Source organism: Elephas maximus, chromosome 3 (genome assembly GCF_024166365.1).
Source record: "Elephas maximus indicus isolate mEleMax1 chromosome 3, mEleMax1 primary haplotype, whole genome shotgun sequence".
NCBI lineage: Eukaryota > Metazoa > Chordata > Mammalia > Proboscidea > Elephantidae > Elephas > Elephas maximus.
This window is the reverse complement of record NC_064821.1, coordinates 181096094-181123770: the sequence shown is the minus strand read 5'-3', so window position 1 is coordinate 181123770 and position 27677 is coordinate 181096094. Positions and strand designations below refer to the sequence as shown.

Genomic DNA, 27677 nt, shown 5'->3' with positions numbered 1-27677 from the left:
CGTGGGGGGCCGAGGGAGGCCCCGGGTGGAGGCTGGAGCAGCTGCAGTCCTGTTCACAGCTTCCTCTCCTCTCTGCTCCTTCTCAGGTCTGCCAAGCCTTGCCTGTTTCCCTGTATTCACACTTCACTTACTTCCCTTGACCCCCTTTAATTAATAGACTTTATTTTTTTAGAGCAGTTCCAGGTTTACAGAAAAATGGTGCACAAAACACAGAGAGCTCCCACTTATTGCTCTCTCCTCCGCACGTTGTTTGTCCTACTATCAGTTCATGGGGTACATTTGTTAACATTAATGAATGAATATTGATACTCTGTTATTAACTAAAGTCCACAGGGTGTTGCAGATGGTTAACGCACTGGGCTACTAACAAAAAGGTTGCTGGTTCAAGTCCTCCCAGATGTGCCCTGTAAGAACGACCTGGTGATTTACTTCCAAAAAATCAGCAATTGAAAACTCAGTGGAGCAAAGTTCTACTCTGACACACATGCGGGTCTCCATGAGTTGGAATCAACTCAAAGGCAACTGGGGGAAAAAAGACCATAGATTATAATAGGGTTCACTCTTTGTGTTGTACAGTTCTATGGGTTTTGACAAATGCTTAATATCTGTCCACCATTACTGTGTCGTACAGCATAGTTTCACTGCCCTAGAAATGCCTTGTGCTTCACTTATTTATCCTTCCTTCCTTCACCCTGAACTCCTGGCAACTATTGATCTTTTTACTGTCTCTATAGTTTTGCCTTTTTCAGAATGTCATATATTTGGAATCATGCAGTATATAGCTTTTTCAAGCTGGCTTCTTTCACTTAGCGATATGCATTTAATTTTCTTCCATGTCTTTTTGTAACATTTTTTTATCACTGTATAATACTCCATTGTATGGAAGTACCACAGCTTGTGCATCCACTCACCTACCAACAATATCTTAGTTGCTTCTGGTTTCTAGCAAATATGAATAAAGCTGTTATAAACATTTAGGTATAGGTTCCTATGTGGACATATGTTTGCAACTCATTTGGGTAAACGCCTACGAGTGTGGGAAACTCTGTGGCTTAGTGGTTGAGTGCTATGGCTACTAACCAAGAGGTCAGCAGTTCGAATCCACAAGGCGGTCCTTGGAAACTCTATCGGGCAGTTCTACTCTGTCCTATAGGGTCGCTATGAGTTGGAATCCACTCAAGAGCAGTGGGTTTGGTTTTTTCGTTTTGGTGATTGCTCTATTGTATGACAAGCCTATGCTTAGTTTTTAAGAAACTGCACTCTGCCTGCTTTGTGGTTTCTCGTTTGTGTTAGGATTTTTACCTTTTTTCATGCTCCCTAGTTTCCGCTTTTTTCCTTCACCTTAGGCACTAAGTGGGCACAGGGTTAAGACTTTGAGGGATTTTTTTCCCCAGGTAAGCCCAGGGCATCTGCTTGCAGTACTTGTTTCTGCTTTTGACTTCTGACATTGATATCTCGAGAGGCATGCTTATTTTTTTAAGAAAAAGAATGAAGGGGAGGGTTTTTGCTAACATTAATTTTTTAACCACACATCATGTTATATTTACGCAGTAAAGAACGTTTGGAAATACAGAAATATATAGTAACGAAAGTCGCCCCTAGCTGCTATCGTTAATAAACTCGTTGCCATAAGGTCAGTTCCAACTCCTAGCGACCCTGTAGAATACAGTGGAACTGCCCCATAGGGTTTCCAAGAAGCAGCTGGTGGATTCAAACTGCTGACCTTTTGGTTAACAGCCAAGCTCTTAACCACTGTGCTAACAGAGCTTCAGCCATTGTTAATAAAAAAAATAGTTTTGGATAATTCCTGTAGCTCATTTTAAACAATTTGTAGGGTTTTCAAAAACATGGTCATAATTATTACGTAAGTAATGTATATGTTATGAAAAGAAAACTTAAAAATAAAATGTTTAAAAATAAACATGTTTTAAAAATAAATGGTTAAAAACAAATTTCGTATGGATAAAAAGTTTCTCGTTAAGATTCAGCCATTGTGTGCTAGTCACTTCAATCAGCCCAAGTCTATTGACTTCTATATCGAATGTCTGTCATCACTGTTGTGTTTTAATCTAAACTGACCACTTGGGGCACCTGTTAACCTTTCAACATTCTTTCTGATATAGGTACAATCTTAAACCTTTCCCAGTTTGGACTTGCAAGTTTGCACTTTCTTTGACATCGTTTTAATGTGCTAGAACATAAAGACATTTCTTTTTTGGCGCTGGCAAGGATCTCAGACTCTTAAGTGCATCTGTAATACAGTGCTATTCCCTGCCCTTTCATCCTTCTCCCTGTGCAGTACCACAGTAAGGAACTGAAACTCTAAGGTGGCTATCAGGACAGACACCTAGAAGCCAGTGGAAAGGCTACCATTCTCCGGGTGTGAGATAAACACCCCTCCCAGGAGACTTCCTGATACAGGATGCTGCATTCTTGTTAAAGGATTGATTTGCTCAACAGAATGGATGGAAAATGACAGAGAAACACCTGGAAATGAAGGGAGTGCTGGGGAAGAAGATGAGTTGTCATTTTACCAAAATGTGGACCCATTTTTAGGGCAATGACTCCAGGGCTTTGGAAGAGTAATTGAAATGAAAATAAGAACTTTTGCATTGTTCTCCTGAAATCTTCATGTGATTTCTTTTGAGTAAAGATACTAAAAGTAGCAACAACAAAAAAAATCTTTGCTGAAATTATTCATCGAGAATACATTTATTGCAGAACCTTTTTTTTTTTCCTTTGAAAAAATATTTTACCATCACAATGGGTATGCTGCCCCCTCTGAACTACAAAATAGGGGAGGGAAAGAAGCCCTCATTCCTGTGGAGATAATTGGAGTTGAAACATTTCATCTGCTCCTGGGAAGAAAATGAAGAAGCTCAATTGTACACAAAGAACAAAGGAGGATGAGCAGCGTGTTATCCTTTCCCTTATGTTGGCGATGAGCCCAGTTTATGAACTGGAATTAAGCTTTGCCATAGCAACAGTAAGAGTGAAAAATTCCTTAGGCTTCAAATGCTTCTGTCAGAGAAGATCTGGTATTATTTGGGGTGGGCAGACACATAGGCGTTGGAAATCACTTGAAGAAATACATTTTAACACATACTGCTGTGAAAACGCAAGTTTAATGCTTTGCTAGATCTGGTGACAAATGCACCTTTAATTCTACATACTTGGTCTCTCATACTTGTCTCCTAAGTGCTTCTGGTATGTTCATGTGGAGACCCCAGAGCCCTTGCTTTGCTTAGGCAAGGGGTTCCATCCATGAACTCTGAGTCCCCTCAAGCATTAATCCCTTGTAAAGGGACGACTTTAACCACATTTAATATTTGGTTTTTAATCTAAATAAGGGACTATTTAACTTTGTTTGTTACTGTTTATTGATGTCAATACCTTGTTCAAGGGTTGGTCTTTGAGTCAAATCCTAACCCATTACCTTATTGAAAAAAGTTTTATTGGAACACAGCCAGTCTTTTTTTTTTTTTGTCTCTGGCTGCTTTTGCACTACCACAGTGAATTAAGTAGTTGCGACCGAGACCATTTGACCAACAGAGACAAAAATATTTACTATCTGGCCCTTTACAGAAAAAGTTTGTTGACTTGTAGTTGGTTAGAATATGGTGAAGCCAAAGTCTTTTAATTTACATTTGTTTGGCATATCCAACCCCAGGAAGCTTCCTTGTAAAAGGTTACAGCTGGGCAATGGATAGCCCTCATTGAACTAACCGTTAGTCTTTCCATTAGTGGGAAAACAGTCCCCTATGCACGTTCTGAACCCTGGTGGCGTAGTGGTTAAGACCTTGGATACTAATCAAAAGGTCTGCAGTTGAATCCACAGCCACTCCTTAAAAACCCTATGGGGAAATTCTACTCTGTCCTATAGGGTGGATATGAGTTGAAATTGACTCGATGGCAATGGATTATGCATATTCTGTAGACTTGACCCAGTGTCAGTAGGGATGATCTTATTAAGGCAGGATTTTGACCTTAAAAATGGATTGTCTAGTAGTTTCGTATTGCTGCCATTATAAATTACAACAAACTGGTAGCTCAAAGCAGTACAAATTTATTATAGTTCTGGAGGTAAGAAGTCTAACATGAGTTGACAGGAATGCATTTCTTCTGGTGACTGTAGTGGAGAATTCCTTCCCTTGCCTTTTCTAGCTTCTAGAGGCCACCTGCATTCCTCAGCTTGTAGCCCCTTCCTTGTATCACTGTGACCTCTGCTTCTGTCCTCACATCTTCTTCTCAGACTCTGACTCTTCTGCTTCCTTCTTTTAAGTACCCTTGTGATTACATTGGACCCACCCAGATAATCCAGGATATTCTCCCCATAACAGGATCTTTAACTTAATCACATCTGCAAAATCACCTTTGCTCTGTAAGGTAACATATTCAAAGATTTTGGGGATTAGAATGTGGGCATCTGTGGGCGTGACATCACCTTGTCTATAATAGATGATAAACACTTACCCTCAGCATTTCCCTTTGCCGTAACAGTTTTATTGATTGCCAAACAGAGGTATTAAGATTTTTTTTAAAAGATCAGTAGCTTGAAAGTTCTTATAGATATTTTATTTACATTTTCAATAAAGAGCATGAAATGCTTTTGGCACTTTTAAGGGGACTATGGGGTCGGTATGAGTTGGAATTGACTCGACGACACTGGGTTTGGTTTTGGTTTGGTTAGGATACGTGGGAGGTGTTTGAATCTTGATTGCATTGAAAAGTAAATGAATTATTTGTTACATGAGAATGATGCATATTTGCATAATTAAGCACTTTCCAAAGAAGCGTAATCATTTTCCACTGTGTTTTCTAAACAAAAGAGATTTATTTTATATTTTAAAATACAATACCCTCCCTCTTCATGCTGAGTATAAGATACTCTTTGAAGGTTATCATACATAAATGCAATACATCTTAATAATTCAACACAGAAATACACAGGTTTATAGGTAATTATTCTTTTTTTTAAATTGTACTTTAGATGAAGATTTATAGAACAAACTAGTTTCTCATTAAACAGTTAGTACACATTTTGTTCTATGACATTGTTAACAATCCCACAACATGTCAACACTCTCCCTTCTCAACCTTGGGTTCCCTATTACCAGTTTCCCTATCCCCTCCTGCCTTCTAACCCTTGGCCCTGGGCTGGTGTGCCCCTTTAGTCTTGTTTTGTTTTATGGACCTGTTTGATCTTTGGCTGAAGGGCGAACCTCAGGAGTGACTTCATTACTGAGCTAAAAGGGTGTCTGGGGTCCATACTCTCAGGGTTTCTCCGGTCTCTGTCAGGCCAGCAAGTCTGGTCTTTCTTTTTGAGTTAGAATTTTGTTCTACATTTTTCTCCAGCTCTGTTCAGGACTCTTTATTGTGATCCCTGTCAGAGCAGTTTGTGGTGGTAGCCAGGCACCATCTAGTTGTACTGGACTCAGTCTGCTGGAGGCCGTGGTAGATGTAGTCCATTAGTCCTTTGGACTAATCTTTCCCTTGTATGTTTAGTTTTCTTCATTCTTCCTTGCTGAAGGGGTGAGAGCGGTGGAGTATCCTAGATGGCCACTTACAGGCTCTTAAGACCCCGGATGCTACTCACCAATGAAGAGTATAGATAGAACATTTTCTTTATAAACTATATTATGCCAGTTGAGCTGGATGTTCCCCGAGCCCATGGTCCCCCCAGCCCTCAGCCCAACAATTCGGTCCCTCAGGGAATTTGGATGTGTCTATGGAGATTCCATGACCTTGCCTTGTACGAGTTATGCTGGCTTCCCCAGTACTGTGTACTGTCTTATCCTTCTATGGGTAATGATTCTGCCATGGAAGGTGTTGCTGATTCATTGTATAACTGGTACCAGAGGCATCATTCTCCAGCCTCTGGAATGGGATCTGCCCTTTGGTCATAATAAGTATGGTGAGTTTAAGTGAAAAAAGACTTCTTCACATGCTCATGCCTTCAATGAACAGCTGTTGAACTCATTGAGGACCTGGTTGCAATTTCACATCCTGGAAAAGTCCCTGGGGCCCAAATAGTTTCAGTTTTTGTCAGTGAACATGCTATGTTCCACAGATTATTATGCTTTATGTAGATATCTTTACAGCAGCTTAACATAATCTCAAATTGCTCTTTCTTTACTTTTATTACAAAATGTTCTATAACTCTACTTCTCTTTAGCCCCAGTTATCCCTTCCTTGGTTTACCTCCATTTTTGCTTGCCTCTTAGCCTCTGGGTCTCTGACTACTTTTACTTCTGAGCCCCAAAGCATGTATTTTTATGTAACTCTCATTTGACATCTAGTATGGGCTCCTTCTATTGCTTTTCCTGCCTTCCTAACTAAACTGTATGTTCTTTGAAGGCAAAGGCTGCCTTCCATCTGCCCCACAGGGTTAGCACTAACCATACCATCCTGTGCATAGTAACCGCTCAGAAAGCCGCTGGTGTTAATTATGATGACAGCATCATTTTGTTGCTCAAAAATTTTCTAACAGGGTGGTTCTAATGGTTTCATTCTATCCTCATTTATCCCTGAATCAAATTGAAGGCATTGATCAAATTGCTTAAATTAAGTTTTGGTCATCTTGTTTCCTGTTTGTTTTTCCTCCTTCTTTCTTTTTACTTCCCACTGACTATCCAATATCCATAGAACATTCAGTCTTCTCCTGTTGGATACCAACCCCTATTGCTTTTTACTTTCTCTTTTGACTGGTCATTCTTGTCTTGGAAGACTTCACTGATTTCCTCCAGTCATTTTCTCCTTGCCAGCACCACCTGGGGACTGATTTTATGTCCAACTCAATCTTGTAGTGATAGCTTATTCTTTGCTTTGGAAGATAGTTCTTGTGTCTGGGGTTGTAGCTAAAAGCTAATGTATAAACAGTTCTTGAAATTTTCCTTGGTCATCTTGGCCCTTCCCCTGGCTTCCAAATGCTCCTTACTTGTAGTTCTGAATGGAGATTTCTTTTTCTGCGTTGTATTTTAGTTGGTTCTCTCTCTACCCTCATTAGCTTTTTAGAATCTTGATAAAAGAGGGGATGACCACCTGTCTTTGGCTTATCAGATCAGCACTTGGGAATAGCAGGTCATAGTAGGTATTCAATAGTATTTGGAATCAAAACGAAACAGGCTTTTACATTCTGGAAGCAAGTTTGTCCTTTGACTAAGGAGTATTTCTACTATTCAAAGAGCTGTTGTTCTCACTAATGAGACTCATTTGGATTCACTGCCAGTCCAAAGCCTTGCTCAAAATGGACTATTCCTTATTTTGTCTTAAGGCATATGCTCCTATGTTGTTAAAATAATGTTTACTTAGTAACAATAAATGCTTCAATAAAATGCATATGTGCTTCACATATTGAAAAGGTATTTATAGGAATCTTTCCAATGTAGATGTATAATTTGGACAAATTTCTTAACCTCTCTGTGCCAAAGTTTTAAATTCTCTAAAATGGGGTAAGTATTGTGGATACAATCTAACAGTCCTTATTCTTTTTAGTAATTCCTGGTAGTTCTACCCCTAATCCAAGCTTTCCTCCATCCACCACTGATAGGATCTAATATTTCTGCTATTCACAGGATTCTTCAGAAGATTTCCCTTACGGATGTGACAGATCCTACAATAGAAAAGAACAATTTAGCTGGCCTTACCAAGGAACCCTTGGGTGGTGCAGATGGATAAGTGCTCAGCTACTAACTGAAAGGTTGATGGTTCAAAACCACCCAGAGGTACCTCAGGAGAAAGACCTGGTGATCTACTTCCAAAAAATCACCACAACAAAAACCAACCGTTGCAGTAGAGTCAATTCCAACTCATAGCAATTCTATAGGACAGATTAGAACTTCTCCACAGGGTTTCCAAAGCTGTAAATCTTTATGGAAGCAGACTGCCACATCTTTCTTCCACAAAGCAGCTGATGGGTTCCAACCACCAACCTTGAGGTTAGTAGTTAACCACAGAGCTAATTCTGCTTTGATGGCAATTGGTGATGGAATCTAGGAATAGAACAATGATTTGATGGTGATTTAAAAATAGTTCTTAAAACAAAAAATGTTAACCCAGTTTCAAGCTGTAAATTCATAGTTAAATTTTCCTTGCCTGGTGGGATTTATCAATCAGGAAACTTAGGCCTTGAGTTTTACTAAAGAGCATTCAAGGCTAATGTAAGGTAACTGCGCTAACTTAACATGGAGCTAAACTTAAAATTGGACTGCTAAGGAGAAAGTGACATAATACCAAAGGGCCAGGATGCTCCTTGTTGGGAGTGGCGTTTGTTGGGGCAACTCTTGGAAACAAGTCAGTGCTAACGAAGCTAACTCCACAGGTGCGTGGCTTGTGGGTTTCAGTTCCAGTTTTACCCTTCAGAGATCAGTGACAGCCAACCCTAAGGGTACCATCTGCAGGCCTACGGGAAAGATATCAGATTTAGAACACGTGGGAAAGGAAGAAGTCAATTTGAAAGTTACCCTCTTTGCTTTCAGAGAGCTTCCCCTTTGCACCTCTCACCTTCTTTATACCCACGCTACAGAACTATTTTGGCAAGTGATTTTACCCTAAACTATTTGTTCCTAGTTTCAACTTCTGTATCTAGTTGAGAGATGCAGATGGGGTGCAGGAAAGTTATTTTATGGTTTGGAGACTTTCCAGGCTCTGGGGACACCTTACATAAGAGTTGTTCATTTCTGATGTCCATGTTTGGGGAGATGAGGTAGATAAAAGGAAAATTCTGCCTATTTATCACTTAGGTACAGACATTTAAAAAAGATGACACTGATAAAAGGTAAAGATTTAATAACAACTTTGTTTCCGTATGTGGGGAGGGTATGGGGAGGTCATTGATGATCTGATATCAGGGCAGGCTTCACCTAGGGAGGGAATATAGAGCAGAGGTCAGCAATTAGTTTATAGAGATGCATGCTATAGACACATGCATACAATGTATCCTGGGAGATTGGCCATTGATTTAAGACAACATCTCCAAATTGATTGGACTTACACTTTAAGTCTTGCTGATTCCATTCTTTTGTGGTTGGCCAAATAGTCACCTTCTTTCCTTCCTTCCTTCCTTCCTTCCTTCCTCCCTCCCTCCCTCCCTCCCTCCCTCCCTTCCTTTCTTTTGGATGGAATTAATTGGAGACACCGTAGAACTTTAAACTGTTAGGATACTGCTTCTGCTGTCAACTTATAAAAATATTGGATTAAGAATCAACAAATCTAAATGATTTCCTGCACTACTGAGCATCTCTGGGCCTGGGTGTCATCATCTATAAAATGAGAGGAAATATATCATCTCTAAGATCCCTTCTAGCTTTGCAATTTCTAGACGTGCACAGCATGTTTTATTGCGTGACATGCAGGGGAAAACATGCAGAAAACATTGGAGTTTCCTTGTCTAATATCTCCTCTGCAGGCTTTCCCTCTCTCTTATTCAAAGCACTTCATATTTATTATAGAAAAAATTAGACAATATAAATAAGTAAAAATAAGAAAATAAAAAGTATACATAATCTCATCCCTCTTGGATGACTGCTGTTAATACCTTGATATATGCTGTTTCTGGTCTTTTTCTGAAAACACACACACACACACACACATCATTTCATTATGCCAGTGACATCATGAAGGGCTGAGACCTTTAGGAAGCCTTCATTACTAGGAGCGTGGGATGCACACGTTTTCTAGAGGAGGATGGTGCAGAGGGTCCCTCACATTCTCCATGGAATTCCATGTTTGCCCATACTGGTTTGTCTCAGATAGACTCCCTCTAGAGTCCTGGTGACACAATGGTTAAGTGCTTGGCTGCTAATGGAAAGGCTGGCAGCTTGAATCCACCCAGCAGCTTGAATACACCCAGCAGCTCTATGGGAGAAAGACCAGGCAATCTGCTCTGGTAAAGTGTCCTGTTGCTGTTGAGTCAATTCCAGCTTATAGAGACCCTGTAGGACAGAGTAGAACTGCCCCATAGGGTTTCCAGGGAGCAGCTGGTGGATTTGAACTGCTGATCTTTTCGTTAGCAGCCAATTTCTTAACCACTACTGCACCAGCAGGGCTCCCCGGTAAAGGGCAGAGAAAAAGTACAGCCTGGTAATTCTACTCTATCCTAGAAAGTCTAGACAGGATGACACACAACAGCTTTCCTCCAGGATCTTTGGTGGTGCAGTGGTTAAGCACTCATCTGGCAACCGAAAGGGCCGTGATTCAAACCCAACAGCTGCTCCAAGGGAGAAAGATGTGGCAGTCTACTTCCATAATGATTACAGCCTTGGAAACTATATGGGGCAGTTCTGCTCTGTCTTACAGGGTTGCTAAGAGTCAGAATCAGTTTGGCAACTGGTTTGGGTTAGCCTTCCTCCTATAATAGGCTTTTTATCTTTTTGCCTTTTCTGAGTTTATTGGTTCTATTGTTTTCTCTTCCTGGAGAGGTGGGTGTCAGGGCCTTTATTCCTGTGCTTTACTGGAAGGAGGTTTTGTTTATTCAGAGTTAAACACTTACAGGACAAACAAAACTTTACTGATGCTTTTTATACCATAGATTCAATACCTTACTAGGCTAACTGATTCCCTGCCTTTATTTTTTCCCCTGCCTTACACAGACACAGACAAAATAAACTAGAACAAAACAACAAAAACAAAAAACACTAACGAAACCAAAAACTCCTCCTGGGAAGGATTAGAGTTTTACTGTGTTGGTAATTTACAGAGATTGAGATAGGTTGGTCCATTATCACTACAGTTGAGAATATGTATCAGAATTTGCCCTGAAAGAGGTGATTCGTTTGGCCAAACGTGAAAAATGTTCCCATTTGAGAGTCAGAAAATTTTGAAAACCTGTGAACTCCAGTGGTACATGACCTGAACAAATCATAGAATCACGGTATTGTCAGGTGAGAAGGGAACTTGCTTACATGGTTCGGCCTCCTACCATTGCTGTAATAATAATTTCTTCAAATATCATGAAGGTTCTGCTTGAATTCCTCATGAAGTAATTTTTTTGGTATGAAAGATTGATCTACCTAATTATGACTTACAGCCATAGGTATCAATTCTGCTATCTGTACTTTGCAGAACAAGGCTCTTCTTTCCTCCGTTTCATCCATCTTTTTAGGTGTTCGCTTGATTCTTGTTGTTTGCAGTAGTTATGTTCTATAAAGTTGTTGCAAAAACTGAATTAACGAACACTGCACCATTGCTCCTAAGGAAATACAGGGTTAGATCCTGCGAGCCTTTGGTCACAGCATTTTCATCAACCGATTAGTACATAGCCTTGTTTTATGTGTGTTTGTTTAAAGGCACCTTAGTTAATAAATATCACTGATTCATTAACATAAAAAACTCATGGGCAATAGCAGTATAATTCATGCATGAGTAAAACTTATCTAACACATGTATTTTCTCTGTAAGACATGTCACAGACTTCCTGCGCTTAGGAACACTAGACAGCACTATAGTTGCAGGCCATTTTAACAGTGAAATCACCAAGAAAAAGCACAAAATATGTGAAAACCACGGCACTAAACAGACTGTGAAAAGGAACATTTGTTTACAGTATGAGAGCTAAAACAAGAATGCAGAGTATCACCTTGTTTGACCTCAGCTGGGAAAATGTGTACAGGGCAACTCAATTTTTTTGCTTGCCTGTGCATGTCTGAGAATGACTGGGAAGGCATGTTGAGTACTGATTTTGGGTTACACATAATGTTTAGTGAGTAGGTAAATAACAAATACTGCATCTGCATATAATGAGGATAGACTGTATTACATCTTTTTTCAGTGGCTTTCCAATGGCTTCTCAATTAAGCATTATAAAAACCAAACCTTCACCATGACCTCAATGACTTACAAGATCTGCCTGTTACCTCCTCCATCTCTAAAACCCCCACCAGGATCTCTCTGATTTCATCTGCTCCTACTGTCTCCCTAAAAAAAATTCTAATTCAGCCACACTGGACTCTTTCACAGTGGTTAAAGGGACTGACTGCTAACCAAAAGTTTCGCAGTTTGTGTCCATCGACGGCTCCTTGGAAACCCTAGGGGGCAGTTATACTCTATCTTATAGGGTATCTATGAGTTGAAATTGACTAGATGGCAATGGGTTTTGGGACTTTTAGCTGTGCCTGTCTCAATGTCTTTTCATTTGCTGTTGCCTCTGCCTGGAATGATAGTCCCCCAGATATCTATGGAGGTGGGTCCCTCACTTCCTTGAGACCTTCACTCAACTATCATCTTCTCAGTGAGGCCTTTCCTGGCCCTCATTTAAAAATACTCAATGCCCCTTCCCATCCTCTTCTATTCTCCTAGTACTATTATTCTATTGTTTCCCCTAGTACTAATCACAATCCATTAAACTATATATTTTACTTGTGTCTTAGTTATTTAGTGCTGCTATAACAGAAATACCACAAATGGGTGGCTTCAATAAATAAAAGTTTATTCTCTCACAGTCTAGTAGGCTAAAAGTCTGAATTCATGGCGTCAGCTCCAGAGGAAAACTTTCGTTCTCTGTCGGGTCTGGAGGAAAGTCCTTGTGGTCAATCTTACCCTGGACTAGGAACTTCTTAATGCAAGGACCCAGTGGCCAAAGGATGTGCTTTTCTGCTAGCACTACTTTGCTGGTGGTGTGAAGTCCCTCTCTCTCTCTGCTTGCTACTCTCTTTTATATCTCAAAAGAGATTGATTCAAGAAATAACCAATTCTTGCAGATTGAGTCTGCCTCTTTAACATAACTGCCTCTAATTCTGCCTCATTAACATCAGAGAGGTAAGATTTACAATACATAGGAAAATCACAGCAGATGACAAAATGGTGGGCTATCACAATACAGAGAATCATGGCCTAGCCAAGCTGACACATATTTTTTGGGGACACAATTCAATCTGTAACATCTTGTTTAATATCTGATTTCCCCTTGGAATAAAGGTTTCATGAGAACTAGAATCTTGTCTACCTTTTCCAATGTTGTATTCCCAAAACATGTAAGAGTGAAATAGAATGCATAAACACTGATATCCTAGGCATCATATGGCCTACTATGCAGGGAAAGACAACTTGAAGAGGGATGACACAGCATTCATGCTCAAAAAGAACATTCTAAGCTCTATCCTGAAGTATAGCAGTGTCAGTGATAGGATAATATCCATATGCCCACAAGGAAGACCAATTAATACAACTATTATTCAAATTTACACACCAACTGATAAGTTCAGAGATGAAGTAATTAAAGATGTTTATCTACTTCTGCAGTCTGAAATTGATCAAACATGCAGTCAGGATGCATTGATAATTACTGGGGATTGAAATGCAAAAGTTGGAAACAAGAAGGATTGGTGGTTGGAAAATATGACCTTGGTGATAGGAACAATGCCAAAGATAGCATGATAGGATTTTGTGAGACCAACGACTTCATTGAAAGTACCTTTTTTCAACAATGTAAACAGTGACAATACCCGTGGACATCATCAGAAGGAATACACAGGAATCAAATTGACTATATCTGTGGGAAGAGACAAATGATGGAAAAGCTCAATATCATCAGTCAGAACAAGGCCAGAGGCTGATTGCAGAACAGACCACCAACTGCTTATTTACAAGTTTAAGTTGAAGCTGAAGAAAATTAGAACAAGTCCAAAAGAGCCTAACTATGACCTTGAGTATATCCCACCTGAATCTGAGACCATCTTAAGAATAAATTTTACCTGTTAAATAGTAGTGACTGAAGACAGATAAGTTGTGGAGTGGCATCAAGGACATCATACTTGAAGAAAGCATAAGGTCATTAAAAAGATGAGAAAGAAAGAAAAGACCAAAATCGATGTCAGAAGAGACTCTGAAACTTGCCCTTGAACACCGAGTAGCTAAAATGAATGAAAGAAATGGTGACATAAAAGAATTGAACAGAATATTTCAAAGGGCTTCTCGAAAGGGCAAAGTAAAGGATTATAATGACATGAGCAAAGACCTGGAGTTAGAAAACCAAAAGGGAAGAACACCCTCAGCATTTCTCAAGCTGAAAGAACTGAAGGAAAAATTCAAGCCTCGAGTTGCAATACTGAAGGATTCTATGGGGAAAAGAAGGTGGAAGGAATACACAGAGTCACTGTGCCAAAAAGAATTTGTCAATGTTCAACTATTTCAAGAGGCAGCATATGGTCAGGAACCGATGGTACTGAATGAAGAAGTCCAAGCCACATGGAAGGCATTGGCGAAAAACAAGGCTCTAGTAATTGATGGAATACCAACTGAGATGTTTCGAGAAATGGATGCAGCAGTAGAAGTGCTCACTTGTCTATACCTAGAAATTTGGAAGACAGCTACTTGGCCAACCCACTGGAAGAGATCCATATTTATGCCTATTCCCAAGAAAGGTGATCTAACAGAATGCAGAAATTATCAAACAATATCATTAATATCGCATGCAAGTAAAATTTTGCTAAAGATCATTCAAAAGCAGCTGCAGTAGTACATCAACAGGGAACTGCCAGAAATTCAAACCAGATCCAGAAGAGGATGTGAAACTAGGGATATCATTGCTGATGTCAGATGGATCTTGGCTAAAAACAGAGAATACCAGAAAGATATCTACCTGTGTTGTATTGACTATGCAAAGGCATTCAACTGTGTGGATAATAACAAATTATGGATAACATTGCAAAGAATGGGAATTCCAAAATACTTAATTGTGTTCATGAGGAACCTGTACACAGATCAAGAGGCAGTCTTTTGAACAGAGCAAGGGAATACTGTGTGGTTTAAAGTCAGGAAAGGTGTGAATCAGGGTTGTATCCTTTCACCGTACATATTCAATCTGCATGCTGAGCAAATTATCTGAGAAGCTGGACTGTATGAGGAAGAATGGGGCATCAGGGTTGGAGGAAGACTCATTAACAACCTGCATTATGCAGACGACACATCCTTGCTTGCTGAAAGTGAAAAAGACTTGAAGCACTTACTGATGACGATCAAAGACTACAGCCTTCAGTATGGATTATACTTCAACATAAAGAATACAAAAATCCTCACAACTGGACCAATAAGCAACATCAAGAAAAATGGAGAGAAGACTGAAATTGCCAAAAGTTTCAATTTGCTTGGATCCACAATCAACACCCATGGAAGCAGCAGTCAAGAAATCAAATGATGCATTGCGTTGGATAAATCTGCTGCAAAAGACCTCTTTAAAGCGTTGAAAAGCAAAGGTGTGACCTTGAAGACTAAGGTGCAATTTGACCCAAGTCATGGTGTTTTCAACCACCTCATATGCATTTGAAAGCTGGACAATGAATAAGGAAGACCGACCAAAGAAGACCTTTGAATTATGGTGTTGGTGAGGAATATTGAATATACCATGGACTGCCAAAAGAATGAGCAAATCTGTTTTGGAGGAAGTACAGCCAGAATGTTCCTTGGAAGCAAGGATGGCAAGACTACATCTCACATACTTTGGACATGTTATTAATAGGGATCAGTCCCTGGAGAAGGACATCATGCTTGGTAGAGGATCAGTGAAAAAGACGAAGACCCTCAACAAGATGGAGTGACACAGTGGCTGTGACAATGGGCCAAGCATAACAATTGTGTGGATGGCACAAGACTGGGCAGAGTTTCATTCTGTTGTACGTAGGATCATTATGAGTCCTAACTGACTTGACAGCACCTAACAACAACAACAACAATAAGAGCCCCTGGAACATAAGAGGTGATCAATAAATATTCGTGAAATAAATGAATGAATGAGAATGTCAATAATTTCTTATGTTTCTAGCTTGATTTTCAAATTGAAGATTCAAATTAAATTCAGTATTTTCTTGATTTTAACATTTTACGCAGTGTCAGTTTTTTGAAACTAGGGTACACTGTATATTAAATATATACCTTTTTAAGTTGAGGTCTTTCCCTCTTCTTAATCCACTGACATGCGTTATTAAATCAGTAAGTCATCTCATAATCAATGATGTTTTAGGACTAAAGAAATAATGAGAAGTGTTCACATGAGAATTCTGATGTTGATAGCAATCATGTGCAAAGGGCCTGAGATTTAATCTACTTGCAAGTTAGCAAGTTAGCCTGCCACAGTTTTATGGGTGCTGCATGAAGACATGAGAATACTGAATTGACAAAGGGCTTTATTACTCACAGTTCATCAGGCAGCATGCACGTTAGCATACTTGCTTCAGTTCTCCTTATCCTAAAGCCCCATGGGAGTGGGAGAGAGGGAAGGAAGGGTGACATGGATGAGCCTGGATAGATCCCAACCCAAGTAGTGAATTGCATTTCCAGAGAGGAATCCTGAGCTTAGGGATACCAGATCTTTTATACTGGACAGTAAACAAACCTGCCCTTTGTTCCAGAGGGAGACACTACCTCTATGTCCTAAGGCTGTTTGCTACACAGACTTTTTTACAAGGATTTTCTGGAATAAAGGGCAGTTAGTGCCTTTGCTTGCACAAACATGCAGAAACGTAAGACTCGTGAAGAATCATCTCCCCACAATATGTTTGTCATTTGTTTTGTATGCCAGACTTTAAGTTGCATAAACTCAGACATATGTATCTTACTTATTGCCAAATCTCCTGAATCTAGCATAGCGTTCAGTGTTATATGAATACTTGTAGTATAACTGACAACCTCTTAAAATGTAAAGTAGGAGACAGATCAATGATAAATCAGTAATATATAAAACGCAATGTAGCAAATCTTGTCCCTTAAATTTTCACTCTATTCTCTAAAGGTCTGATTTAATATGATAGCTTAAACATAGCTATTAATCCCATCTTTAATATTGGTGATATACAAAGTTTTCATTGTGTGCAGAAATGAATAAAATACCTTGAGAGAGAACTATTGATTAAAATGTCATGGAATTCAAGAATATTACTTTTTCTAATCAACCATACTGTAGGAAAAAAGTTGAAAAACCAAGTCTCTAGGATACCAGGCTGAATGGTTTTTTAAAAAGGATGACAGGGAATGAGTCCTCTGCATTAAGAATGTGCTTACTTAATCTTAGTTTCTTGTCCTGGCCTTCTCAGATGAACTCTGGTTCAGCTGAAGGGAAGTATCAACACAGCAGTTGATAATTCAAGACATCAGGCAGATTACTCCTGTGGTGGGTACTGAAATAATCAGGATAATTGCAGTAGTTTAGCATCGCATGATCATCTTTTGTATTATCGTCAGCATATATTAGCTGATAATATTCACTTACCCTTACATTTTATCATTTCCTAACACTCCTTTAACGAGCCCTGGTAGCAAAATGTTTAAACTTTCCTCTGCTCAGCTGTTTGAACCCACCCAGCAGTCATGCAGGAGAAAGGTCTGGTGATTTGCTCTCATAAAGATCACAGCCTAGAAAACCCTATGGGGCAGTTCTACTCTGTCTCATAGGGTCACCACGAGTTGGAATTGACTCCACGGTACACAACTATAACAACAACACTACTTTGGATGAATGGCTTTCAAACCAGTGTGTTAAACAGTAATATTTGCTTTCTGAAATCAAGTAATGGGTATGTTGTTTTAATTCTTTTGTAAAATTTCCTTTGCTATAGATTTTTAGCACTAGTGAATTTGCCTATTGTGCTTGAAATTTAACGCATTAACATTGTAAAAATGAGGCAGATAAGCTCTTGCTAAAGGCTAGCATAAGGATAAAGAAATAACGACTTAATTCAGTGATTTGACACTGTTTGTAAAAAAAAAAAAAAAGTATGCCTTACCCAAATTTGTTCTTTTAATCAGTAACTCCTACCTCTTGTGTAGGACTTTAAGTCAAGAGTAATTTAAAGTCTTTCTTTCATGGGGCAGAATCACTGGGCACTTTTAGTCCAGACTGGTACCCTCTGGAAACCCTGGTGGTGTAGCAGTTAAGTGCTGCGGCTGCTAACCAAGAGGTCGGCAGTTCGAATCCCCCAGGCGCTCCTTGGAAACTCTGTGGACCAGTGCTACTCTGTCCTGTGGGGACGCTATGAGTCAGAATCGACTCGACGGCAGTGGGTTTGATTTTGGGTTTTTGGTACCCTCTAGGAGAGGCCAGAATAAGGTCGGGGTTAGTAAGGCCGATGCAGCTCCCAGCTGGAGCTCTTATCTATTGTATGTGGAATACTAAGTTGTATAGAGAGCTACATATGACATAGATACAGATGTGAAGGACATGGAATTTCATGGACTGAACTGGATTTGTTAGGACTCTGACACACACCCTGCTCTATCTAAAATCCTGCAGGAAGTGTTGTGAAGGGTTACACTCAATATAGCAGTATTTTCAGAGTGGTTCTCAGACTATTTGCATCATAATCTCTTGGGTGCTTATTAAAAATTCTGATTTTTCAGAACCCACCCTAGACCTAATAAATCAGAATCTTGGAAGTGGGCCTCAGATATTTCTCTCTCTTTTTTTAGTATGTCATTTTAAACAAACTTCTCAGGTAATAATTAGACACCTTAAAGACTGACCACCAGTGTATAGATTGGGGCGTAAGTAGAGAGTCAGGTGAAATGGCCACCATGATTCTAGTGGGAAATGTAATATGTGGTGTATTATAGTATGATGTGGGCCAAACAATATATTTTTTTTAATTTTATTTTTGTCCCAAATATTAACCAGTAACCAGTTCCTGTTGAGTTGATTCCTATTCATGGCAACCCCACATGTGCCATAGTAGAAATGTGTTCCGTAGGGTTTTCAATGGCTGATTTTCCCCAAAGTAGGTCATCAGGCATTTCTTCCAAGGTGCCTCTGGGGGGACTCAAACCTCCAAATTTGTGGTTAGCAGCTGAGCGCTTAACTGTTTGCACCACCCAGTAACTCCTCCCAAATATTGTGTGGGGCATAGTTATACTAAAATTTTATCTTTTGTATAAATAAAATTCAAATTTAATTGGACATCCTGTATGTTTATTTGCCAAATCTGACAGTTCTAATTTTGACAGTACATTTTGTGAGGTCCAAGACTTCTTAGATTTGAGGGTGTTCTTTGTATGTATTTGTGTGTGCGATTGTGTGTGTGTGTGCGCGTGCGCGCGTGTCCACATAGGTGGAGCTTCCCTATCATTGTACTTTGGCATAGTTACTTCTATGGTACTCTCCTTCATCCACTGTTTTATCAGCCTCTGGGAGACTTATTGATGCCAACCAAACTCTCAAGAGGCCTCTTTGTAATTCTGAAAGTTAATATTGATTTATGATGGGACGTATTTTTGGTTTATTATATTGGCAATTTCCCTGGGGCTAGATCCACTTAGGAGGTCAAATGGCTTAACCCTTTCAAGACTTAATTTTTTTGTGCTGTGAATATATATATTTTTTAATTTTTATTGTGCTTTAAGTGAAAGCTTACAAACTGAGTCAGCCTCTCATACAAAAATTTGTATACGCCTTGCTGTGTACACCTAATTGCTCTCCCCCTAGTGAGACAGCATACTCCTTCCCTCCACTTTCTGTTTTCATGTCCATTCAGCCAGCTTCTGACCCCTTCTACCCTCTCATCTCCCCTCCACACAGGAGATGCCAACAGTCTCATGTATCTACTTGATCCAAGAAGCTCACTCTTCACCGGTATCATTTTCTATCCCATAGTCCAGTCCAATCCCTGTCTGAAGAGTTGGCTTTGGGAATGGTTCCTATCTTGGGCTAATAGAAGGTCTGGGGACCATGACCTCCAGGGTCCTTCTAGTCTCAGACCATTAAGTCTGGTCTTTTTATGAGAATCTGGGGTCTGCATCCCACTGCTCTTCTGTTCCCTCAGGCGTTCTCTGTTGTGTTCCCTGTCAGGGCAATCATCAATCAGTTGTAGCCAGGCACCATCTAGTTCTTTTGGTCTCAGTCTGATGTAGTGTCTGGTTTATGTGGTCCTTTCTGTCTCTTAGGCTTATGATTACCTGTGTCTTTTGTGTTCTTCATTCTTCTTTGCTCCTGGTGGGTTGAGACCAATTGATGCATCTTAGACGGCTGCTTGCTAAGTGTTTAAGACCCCAGAAGCAGCTATCCAAAGCGGGATGCAGAATGTTTCCTTAATAGATTTTATTATGCCAATTGACCTAGACGTCCCCTGAAACCATGATCCCCAAAACCCCGCTCCTGCTACACTGGCCTTCGAAGTGTTCAGTTTATTCAGGAAACTTCTTTGCCTTTAGTCCAGTTGTGCTGACCTCCCCTGTATTGTGTTGTCTTTCCCTTCAGCTAAAATAATTCTTATCTACTATCTAATTAGTGAAAACCCCTCTCCCCGCTTCACTCTCCCCTCTCGTAACCATCAAAGAATATTTTCCTCTCTGTTTAAACTATTTCTCCAGTTATTATAATAGTGGTCTTACGCAATATTTGTCCTTTTGCAACTGACTAATTTCACTCAGCATAATGCCTTCCAGATTCCTCCATGTTATGAAACGTTTCAAGGATTCATCACTGTTCTTTATCGATGCGTAGTATTCCATTGTGTGAATATACCATAATTTATTTATCCATTCATCTGTTGATGGGCCCTTCGGTTGCTTTCATCTTTTTGCTGTTGTAAACAGTGCTGCAGTGAACATGGGTGTGCATATATTCTGTTCATGTAAAGGCTTTTATTTCTCTAGGATATATTCCAAGGAGTGGGATTGCTGGATCGTATGGTAGTTCTATTTCTAGTTTTTTGAGGAAGCGCCATATCGATTTGCAAAGTGGTTGTACCATTTGACATTCCCACCAGCAGTGTATAAGCATTCCAGACTCTCCACAGCCTCTCCAACATTTATTATTTTGTGTTTTTTGGATTAATGCCTGCCTTGTTGGAGTGAGATGGAATCTCATTGTAGTTTTGATTTGCATTTCTCTAATGGCTAATGACTGTGAGCATTTCCTCATGTATCTGTTAGCTACCTGAATGTTTTCTTTAGTGAAGTGCCTGTATATATTCTTTGCCCGTTTTTTAATTGGGTCATTTGCCTTTTTCTGGTTGAGTTTTTACAGTATCGTGTAGATTTTAGAGATCAGGTGCTGAATGGAAATGTCAGAGCTAAAAACTTTTCCCCAGTCTGTAGGTAATCTTTTTACTCTTTTGGTGAAGTCTTTGTATGAGCATAGGCCTTTGATTTTAGGGAGCTCCCAGTTATCTAGTTTCTCTTCAGCATTGTTGGTAATGTTTTGTATACTGTTTATGGCATGTATTAGGGCTCCTAACGTTGTCCCTCTTTTTTCTTCCATGATCTTTATCATTTTAGATTTTATATTTAGGTCTTTGATCCATTTTGAGTTAGTTTTTATGCATGGTGTGAGGTACAGGTCTTGTTTCATTTTTTTTTTTTTTTTTTGCGGGTGGATATCCAGTTATGTCAGCACCATTTGTTAAAAAAGCTGTGTTTTTCCCATTTAACTGAATTTGGTTCTTTGTCAAATATCAGCTGCTCATATGTGGGTGGATTTATGTCTGGATTCTCAGTTCTGTTCCATTGGTCTATGTATCTGTTGTACCAGTACCAGGCTGTTTTGACTACTGTGGCGGTATAATAGGTTCTAAAATCAGGTAGAGTGAGGCCTCCCACTTTGGTCTTCTTTTTCAGTAATGCTTTACTTATTCGGGCCTCTTTTCCTTCCGTATGAAGTTGGTGATTTATTTCTCCATCTCATTGAAAAATGTCATTGGAATTTGGATTGGAATTGCATTGTATCTATGGACAGCTTTTGGTAGAATAGACATTTTTACAATGTTAAGTCTTCCTAACCTTGAGCAAGGTATATTTTTCTGCTTGTGTAGTTATGTTTTGATTACTTGCAGTATTGTCTTGTAGTTTTCTTTGTATAGGTCTTTTACATCTCTGGTAAGATTTATTCCTAAGTATTTTATCTTCTTGGGGGCTACTGTAAATGGTATTGGTTTGGTCATTTCCTCCTCTATGTTCTTTTTCTTGGTGTAGAGGAATCCAACTGATTTTTGCATGTTTATCTTGTATCCTGATAATCTGCTGAACTCTTCTATTAGTTTCAGCAGTTTTCTTGAGAATTCTTTAGGGTTTTCTGTGGATAAGATCATGTCATCTGCAAATAGAGATATTTTTCCTTCTTCCTTACCAATCTGGATGCCCTTTATTTCTTTATCTAGCCTAATTGCCCTGGCTAGGACCTCCAGCATAATACTGAACAAGAGTGGTGATAAAGGGCATCCTTGTCTAGTTCCTGATCTCAAGTGGAATGCTTTCAGACTCTCTCCATTTAGGATAAGGTTGACTGTTGGCTTTGTAAAAATGCTTTTTATTATGTTGAGGAATTTTCCTTCTATTCCTATTCTGCTGAGAGTTTTTATCATGAATGGGTGTTGGACTTTGTCAAATGCCTTTTCTGCATCAATTGATAAAATCATGTGGTTCTTGTCTTGTTTTATTTATGTGGTGGATTACATTAATTTTTCTAAAGTTAAACCATCCCTGCATACCTGGTATGAATCCCACTTGGTCAGGGTGAGTTATTTTTTTGATACGTTGTTGAATTCTATTGGCTAGAATTTGGTTGAGGATTTTTGCATCTACATTAATGAAGGATATAGGTCTATAATTTTCTTTTCTTGTGTTGTCTTTACCTGGTTTTGGTATCAGAGATATGGTGGCTTCATAGAATGAGTTTGGTAGTATTCCGTCCTTTTCTGTGCTCTGAAATACCTTTAGTAGTAGTGGTGTTAACTCTTCTCTGAAAGTTTGGTAGGACTCTGCAGTGAAGCCTTCCGGACCAGGGCTTTTTTTGTTGTTGGGAGTTTTTTGATTACCTTTTCAATCTCTTCTTTTGTTATGGGTCTATTTAGTTGTTCTACCTCTGTTTGTGTTAGTTTAGGTAGGTAGTGTGTTTCTAGGAATTCATCCATTTCTTGTAGGATTTCAAATTTGTTTGAGTATAGTTTTTCATGGTAATCTGATATGATTCTTTTAATTTCAGTTGGTTCTGCTGTAATATCGCCGATCTTATTTCTTATTCAGGTTATTTGCTTCCTCTCCTGTTTTTCTTTTGTCGGTTTGGCCAAAGGTTTATCAATTTTGTTAATTTTTTCAAAGAACCAGCTTTTGGTCTTGTTAATTCTTTCAATTGTTTTTCTGTTTTCTATTTCATTTAATTCTGCTCTAAATTTTATTATTTGCTTTCTTCTGGTTCCTGAGGGTTTCTTTTGTTGCTCTCTTTCTATTCGTTCAAGTTGTAGGGATAATTCTTTGATTTTGGCCCTTTCTCCTTTTTGTATATGTGTGTTTATTGATACAAATTGACCTCTGAACACTGCTTTTTGCTGTGTCCCAAAGGTTCTGATAGGAAGTGTTTTCGTTCGCATTGGATTCTATGAATTTCTTTACTCTATCCTTAATGTCTTCTATAATCCAGTCTTTTTTGAGCAGGGTATTGTTCAGTTTCCAAGTGTTTGATTTCTTTTCCCTGCTTTTCCTGTTATTGATTTCTACTTTTATGGCCTTATGGTCAGAGAAGATGCTTTGTAATATTTCCATGTTTTGGGTTCTGCTAAGGCTTGCTTTATGACCTAATATGTGATCTGTTCTAGAGAATATTCCATGTACACTAGGAAAGAAAGTATACTTGACTGCTTTTGGATGGAGTGTTCTGTGTATGTCTATGAGGTCAGGTTGGTTGATTGTGGCATTTAGATCTTCTGTGTCTTTATTGAGCTTCTTTCTGGATGTCCTGTTCTTCACCGAAAATGGTGTGTTGAAGTCTCATACTATAATTGTGGTGCTATCTCACCTTTCATGGCCAATAGGGTTTTTTTTTTTTTGTATCTTGCAGCCCTGTCATTGGGTGCATAAATATTTAATATGGTATATCTTCCTGGTATACTGTCCCTTTAATCATTATATAGTGTCCTTCCTAGTCCTTTGTGATGGATTTGAATTTAAAGTCTGTTTTGTCAGAAATTAATTTTGCCACTCCTACTCTTTTTTGATTTTTGTTTGCTTGGTATATTTTTTTCCATCCTTTGAGTTTTAGTTTGTTTGTGTCTCTAAGGTGTGTCTCTTGTAGGCAGCATATAAATGGATCTTTTTTTTTTTAATCCATTCTGCCACTCTCTGACTCTTTATTTGTGTATTTAGTCCATTTACATTCAGTGTAATTATAGATAGGTATGAGTTTAGTGCTTTCATTTTGACATCTTTTTTTTGTGTTGTTTAGTTTGTTTTTCCCACTTAATTTTTTGTGCTGAGTAGTTTATATATTGTCTTTTCCTCTTATTCATAGTTGTTGATTTTGTTTCTGCTGAGTCTCTATTTTTTTCTTGTATTTTTTTTTGATGCGTAGGACTGTTAGTCTCTTTTGTGGTTACCTTAATATTTGCTCCAATTTTTCTAAGTTTAAACCTAACTTTTATTTCTTTATATTGCCTTATCTTCCTCTCCATATGAAAGATCTATGACTACATTTCTTAGTCACTCTATTGTTTTTTTTTCTATTGTTTAATGTTGTCTTCTTTTACATGTTAACATCACTGTCTCCCTGTTGTGAGCATTTTTTTAACTTGATTTATTTTTGTGTTTTCTCTCTCTGGGTTGACATCTGATTGCTCTGCCCTGTGTTCTAGTCTTGGGTTGATACCTGATATTATTGATCTCCTAACCAAAGAACTCCGTTTAGTATTTCTTGTAGTTTTGGTTTGGTTTTTATGAATTCCCTAAACTCCTGTTTATCTGGAAATATCCTAATTTTACTTTCTTATTTGAGAGACAATTTTGCTGGATATATGATTTTTGGCTGGCAATTATTTTCCTTCAAAGCTTTATGTAAGTCATCTCATTGCCTTCTTGCCTGCATGGTTTCTGCCAAGTGTTCTGAGCTTATTCCTTTTGACTCTCCTTCGTTGGTGACTTTTCGTTTATCCCTAGCTGCTCTTAAATTTCTCTCTTTGTCATTGGTTTTGGCAAGTTTTTCTTTTAGAATCTGTCTTATGTGGAGTTCAGTCAGTATCTTCGATAGAGGTCTTCTCGTCTTTCCCAATATCAGGAAAATTTTCTGCCAACAAATCTTCAACAATTCTCTATTTTTTCTGTTGTCCCTCCTGTTCTGGCACTCCAATCACTCATAGGTTATTTCTCTTGATAGAGTCCCACATGATTCTTAAGTTCCTTCACTTTTTAAAATTGTTTTATCTGATTTCTCTTCAAATATATTGGTGCTAAGTACTTTATCTTCAAGCTTACCAATTCTGCCTTCCACTTGCTCAATTCTGCTCCTCTGACTTTCTAATGAGTTGTCTAATTCTGGAATTTTATTGTTAATCTTCTGAATTTCTGATTGCTGTCTCTCTATGGATTCTTGCAGCTTGCAATTTTTCATTATGTTCTTGAATAACCTTTTTAATTTCTTGAACTACTTTATCTGTGTGTTCCTTGGCTTGCTCTGCTTATTGCCTGATCTCCTTCCTAATTTTGTTCCTAAAGCCTTGAGGAGTTCTGTATATTAATCTTTTGAATTCTTCATCTGGTAATTCCAGGAAGGTACCTTCATCCAGAGGATCTGTTGATTCTTTGTTTGGAGAGCTTGGTCTGTTTCTTTATGTGACTTGATATTGACTGTTGTCTCCGAGCCATCTATAAGTTATTGTATTAGTTTATTTTATGTTTGCTTACTGTATCCTAGCTTCTTGCTTTGTTTTGATATGCCCAAATGGGTTGCATGAGTGAGCTAGCTTGATTATTTTTGCCTTTGAATTTTTGACGTCCTGTCACCAGATGGCTAGAGCTGTTATCAGGTATATCAGTCTAGGAGTCTATTCACTTTTCTTGTATGAATTCAGCTCAGGTGTCCAGGTAGCTGATCATCAAGTGTGTGGTACAGGCTCTGTCCTACAGTCTTAGAGAGGCAGGGCTCTTTGGTGTAGGTACCGGTATCTGATTACAGCAGGGGGTCACACTCTGAACAAGGCAGGGGGCAGATAACTGTCCCTGAATGTCTGTGAGGAAAGTGTGTCCCTGTTCCCTACAGCATACAGGTGGATGGGTTCTGCAGATGGACCATGGGCACCCAATACTTTTGTTTGTAAGGACTGGGAGGTGCCAGTTATCCTTGGACCCCTGTCACATGCAGCTGGATGAGCTGAGTGGAGCCACCAGCCCTTAGGCCCCTTAAGTGGGTAGGTGAAGACCCTATTTAATGGGAAAAGCAGTGTCAAATATTACACAACCACCTCTTCACCACACAACTGAAACTGTTGCAATCTGCCAACAAGGATCAATTCTCCTGAAATAGGCCCACACAGGTCCATGCAGGGGGGTAAGTTATTCAAGTCCACAGACAGTTTATGCATGGATAGGAGCCGCTTTTGTCCTGAGCTGCCCTGGTTAGCAGAGCTGGCAAATTATCTTTCTCCCCAGTTGTGGATTTATTCATACTTGAAGGCCGGAAGGATTGCTCCAGGTGCTCAATAGGGCCTACCTCAGGCCCAGGGAAGTCAACAGCCACTGAAGCCAGCTTGGGGGCTGGGGATGCAGTAAAATATACGCAAGTACTTAGACAGCACCATTCTTCTCTGGTTCTGGAGGTGCGCCTAGGCTGTGTGGCTGGCTACTTCTCCCTGAGGAATCTGTGGCCAAACGTTACCACCAATGTGCCGCAGCCGCTCCCAGAAATGGTGAGTGATGGGTCCTGGTGATTCAGGTCTGGTAACTTCTCTGCTTCTGAACCGTCTCTCCCTCCACCTGTTGCTCAGTCCGTTTTCTAACTTTCCCTTTGATGTCCAGGGCTCCTAAACCCATTGCCATCTAGTCGATCCCGACTCATAACGACCCTATAAGACAGAGTAGACTTGCCCCATTGAGTTTTGAGAGAGTGCCTGGTGGATTCAAACTGCCAACCTTTAGGTTAGCAGCTGTAGCACGTAACCACTACGCCACCATGGTTTCCCTCTCAGGGCTCCTAGCTTGTCATAAATATAATCATTTTACTTTTTTTTTTTGAGTCTTTATTGTAAGAGGGATCGCAGGAAGTGTCTGACTATTCTGCTGTCTTGGCTCCGCCTCTGTGCTGTGAATTTTTTGTTGATGGAAAGTGTTTCAGTGGAATGCATGCAGTTTAATGGACTGTTTAAATTTTTGGTTGGTAATGTAGATTTTGATAAATATCATCTGGGATGCCATGTTCCCTCGTGTTGCTGATAGTGCTTTGATGGCATGGTTTTTGGGATGACAATGTCCCGAGGATCATGGAAGGCACAGTTTATTGTGGGCACCTTCTATTTGGTTACACTGGGCACCTCTGCTTTTCAAAATATGACACACACACACACACACACAAAACAAACCTACCAGTGCTCCCTAACTATCACACAGGAAACCATAAATATGCTTACAAGGCTTACCTAGCTGTATAAAAGGCAAAAGAGACAAAAAGTTTGACCCAATCACACTTTCTGGATGCACTGCCTCATACATAAGCCTTAATGAATTTTTGCCAAAGAGTGTTTTTCTCATTCTTCACTGTCACACAATCGCCCACGGGAAGGCAGCATATACTTTTAGTAGGACAAATAGCCTTCTGAGAAACCTGAGAACTCGAAAATGTTGGTGGGCTCATTCTTTTCCAAGATTCAATAAAGGAATAAGAAGTTATAGCTTGAGGAATTCAGCCTTAGAGCAAAGAGAATGGATGTTCTTTAGCAATAACTTTGATCCATGTATTTAGCTTAACAAATTTCCTTTCTCTTTCCCAGAAATTTATTTTCGTT

The 27677-nt window shown here is 39.3% G+C and overlaps 1 protein-coding gene across 1 annotated transcript in view; it reads left to right on the top strand.

Moving 5' to 3' along the window:
* SLC30A7 (solute carrier family 30 member 7) overlaps positions 1-18665 on the top strand; it is a 615874-nt gene extending 597209 nt beyond the window's left edge. The window contains exon 12 of the transcript XR_007516772.1: positions 18654-18665. The gene's annotated coding sequence lies outside the window, so the exon portion shown is untranslated. The remainder of the gene's footprint in view (positions 1-18653) is intronic.
* The last annotated feature ends 9012 nt before the right edge of the window (positions 18666-27677 follow it).